This window comes from Notothenia coriiceps, unplaced genomic scaffold, assembly GCF_000735185.1.
Source record: "Notothenia coriiceps isolate Sejong01 unplaced genomic scaffold, NC01 NC01_scaffold00026880, whole genome shotgun sequence".
Classification (NCBI taxonomy): Eukaryota; Metazoa; Chordata; class Actinopteri; order Perciformes; family Nototheniidae; genus Notothenia; species Notothenia coriiceps.
This window is the reverse complement of record NW_011359581.1, coordinates 72,635-76,670: the sequence shown is the minus strand read 5'-3', so window position 1 is coordinate 76,670 and position 4,036 is coordinate 72,635.

Genomic DNA, 4,036 nt, shown 5'->3' with positions numbered 1-4,036 from the left:
TCAAGTGTGTGTCTACCTCACCGTGCTCACCCAACAACTTATCCGGTGTGTGGGTGTTTCTATTGATTGCCAACAAATTACCTAGGCCAAAAAAAGCATGTGTGCTACATTTTAAAGTGTATGAACAAAATGCAACGCAGATGCTATGCTAACACTATCTTGCTGAGAGTTATATAAGAAGGTTGATACTACTTTCATGTCTGTGCCTTAACTGAGAAGCTAGCCCTGGGAGTCAATTAGTTTAGCTTTCTCAAATCCCTCAAAGATACACCTACCAGCGACTTTAAACCTGACCAATTATCATGTCATATCTTGTTTGTTTGATCTGTACACATATTAAGATGTTTAAATGAGAAGTTGTGGTTTTAAGGGGAAATTACATGATGAAATAATTGCTTTGCGATTTGCAGCCAGATTGAATGACTTCCTGGAAAGAAAATGTGGTCTGAGAGCGAACATATCACACATAAGATAAGACCACGATGGAAAATAACCACATTTATATATAGACAACCACTGAAGTGATGCGAGCACAAAAGTGTATCAGACTATGCAGCTTGCGTCTTCAGTCACAACATGTCAGACTAGGTTCAGATTTCTTTAAAGTTTTTTTGTGAATGTATGTTTCAAAGTCTTTAATAATTCCCACAACTCCATTCACTCACAGCAGCAGCAGCAGTCACCCACACACAGGCAGAGCTTCTTAACCCCCGTGGCACCAGGTGAGGAAGTATGTAATGTCTTTGGCACAAGGCCTCAGCGCTGCTTTCAAGTGGGCACAAAACACGGTGTTGCGGAAGATCAGAATGGCTGTGTGTTCACACACGCCTCCTTCATTCAAGAGTCACCACAAACAGCCGGGCCTCGGGGCATCTTTCATACATACAGGAAGAAAGGGTTTGGAACGGCTTCCAGGACACATACCTGTCTGTTGTCGAATGTCGAGCATGGGACTGTGACATTTCACAAGACTGCACGCACACACAACACACCCCTCCAAAACACACATATGCACATATATTGGGGTTTTAAGACCACCTCCCACAACTGTGAAACCTTTAATGTGGCCAGTGGGTTATCTTTCTAAAAGAGAAAGGCATTTGTCAAAGGGATGTGAAGATCCAAAGCCTTTAAACCAAATATCGTACAATGAAAGTGTTGGGTGGGTTGCAAGTTTACTTTCCCTTCTTCCAGGAATTGTTTTACATTTTGTATGATGCTGGTAAAGAAAATGTCCACCATTGGTTACTGAAATAGACTCAAAGAGGGACCAAAAGCAGCTTGTCTTTAGAGAAAAAACACAGGCGCTAATTGTATGTGTTAAAGGCTAAAAGGCTGAACACATGGTTTATCTTTCAACATTTTGTTCAAGCTACATTAGGTAATGTTCTAAAAGATTGTAAAAGTACGTGTGCTAAAACAACTTTTTTGCCGCATATACTGCTAACAAAACTGGTTCAACTCTACACCCAACATCTGATCTATTTCCTGGAAGACAGCAGTTAGACCCAGACTGATCGACAAACATAAAAACCTGCCTCGTTTTTTATGTTTTGTTTGACTTCTGCACCATTTCTCCCATGCAGGAGTGTCTCTGGAACAACAATTATAACATGCACATGTGCACACACTGCTACAAGCTCAACGTCAGCCAATATTGACATTCTCCTGTGGATGCCACCTGGTCTGCCAGTTGAGGAATAATATACCAACAGTGCAACCGCTCATTAAGAAGTCACGTGACACAGGCACGTTTCAGACAGCTAAGGATCCAGGATGTTCCTCAGACATTATGTTTAAATCATCAGGTATTTATAATAAGCTAAGGGGCATACAAGGACTCAACAGAAAAAGAGAAGAGCTATGTTAAGTGTAGAGAAAGACATTTAAATGTATAAATGGTTACCGTGGCAATAATAGTAGTTGAAGTAAACAAACATTCTTTACAAATTAAGAGTTCAGAGTTCATCCATCTTGCATGCCTGAGATACTGACAGAAAGGATTATGGCATTTACATCACATACAACTTGTTTTCAGTGAGCGGTCGTTGCCCTTATTAATTAAAGAGTAATTTTTACACCAACACAATCCAAAGAGAGGGTAGTATATTAACTGTAGTGATTCCTTTCTGACTCATTTCCTTGTGAGAACTAAATAGGTGTTGATGGGGAATTTCCTGGATATCATTTACACGATAGTGTAAGCGTGGCACTTACAAGTAATGAAAACTGATAGAAAAGGTGTGAAGGGTTACCCCTCTCACACGTAGCTACATAGAGAGGCTGAAAACGTGTGAATGGGATGGTGTGAGGTTGGTGAACACAATGGTTGTTGTGTGCAGCAGGAGCAGGGGGGGGGGGGCTGAGAGGCACAGAGGGCAGAGAGAGAGTGTAGCCCATGTGCTGCAAAACAGAGATGTGTATCTGAACGTGAGCATCTCTCGCAAAAGGCCATACACCGCGTTGACTAAAACTCGTCCATTTAGTCTCTACAGAGCAGCTCGCTTTATACCTGATGACATTTCAAGTTTCAGGTCTGAGCTCTCTGGTTTCCGGAGAGACCTACGACTCCCTTTAACTTCTTCGTGTGTGGAGAGCCTTGACACGTGGAGTCGCAGAACTCCTGGAGAGCGACCTCTTCGTATTTTCACAGTAAACAGCCCCTCCAAAAGCTCTCGCTCCCTCTCCTCCGTCTCCGAACAGTGGCCTCCTTTCAGGGCCATCACTTAAGGGCCCTATTAATAATTTGACAAGTTTTCTCAAAGATTAATTACGGCAAGCTTCGAGGCTGCAATTATGCAGGGTGGAGAGACTCTGTAAACCTTCTCCAGCTCCATTTCCAGGCCCAATTTTCCACTTATCAACATGTCAATGTGGAAGAGAAGTTGTCTTACAGTCTCTCCGCAGCTCTGGTCCCCATTAGTTGAAGGAAATAAACAACACTTACTGGAAAATGCAAACCTCTCCCCTTGCAGACAGCTGAGATTGAATGCAGGATGGGAGTCAATAGGACCGATTTTCTAAATCCGAGACAAAATAAATCTGGACCTGGTTGCATTAGAGTTGGGGAAGTGGTAAATCTTTGCAATTCTAACGAATGATAATGCTAAGATTAGGGTTTCCTCTTCACTTGACAGCTGTAGGAATAATATGGGCTTTGTTTAGCAGGTATAATGTCTGCCCCAAAACAACGTGACTGGATTATTAATAAATCAAGTAAGCTAGGATCATTTTCTTATTTCTATAGCTGATTGGCCCCTGCTGGCTTCATTCACAGACCCTGATTTTACTTGGTTAAGACCAACATGCTGGACCAAAAGACATACATTACCAACACACTCCATTAATAGCAGCTGGTATCAGAAACCAATAATCATCAGAAACACATTGAACAAGACTCAGAATCGATCATCACTGTTTAACTTCCAAGGTAAATTCCACCATGGAAGGCAAACTCTAGTAGGTCTTATAGGCAGTCAAAGTCATACACTCAAAGCAATTAGTGCTGGAGTTTGACCCACTTCTGGCTCCTATATGATGAAGTGTTGAACTTGTGACTGCTGGGTGAGGTGGCAAGTAGCAGCCAGACACCATGCATCACCACCGAAGAGTGGAGGGCTCCTGTCCTGCACAGCAGATGCTGGTACCGAGCCAGCAGGCCTGTACTCGAGTGTGTGTGTGTGTGTGTGTGTGTGTGTGTGTGTGTGTGTGTGTGTGTGTGTGTGTGTGTGTGTGTGTGTGTGTGTGTGTGTGTGTGTGTGTGTGTGTGTGTGTGAGAGAGAGAGAGGGATGTAGTTCTCATTATAACCAGTTTATTGGACAATTAGAATATTTCCTTTTTTATCAGTTAAAGGAAAATACAAGAGGAAACTTCTCTGAAGCTCTCACGGTAACAAGAGGTGAAGATGACTGAGTTGATGTTGTGTCTTTGTGTTGATTCGTGGTCTTTTTGAGGTCAGTCAGTGTGTCTCAGCTATCAGGAAGTGTGTCTTTTAAATATGTCTTGTCTTTGTAGTCAGTTTCTGTCTCCTTCTAG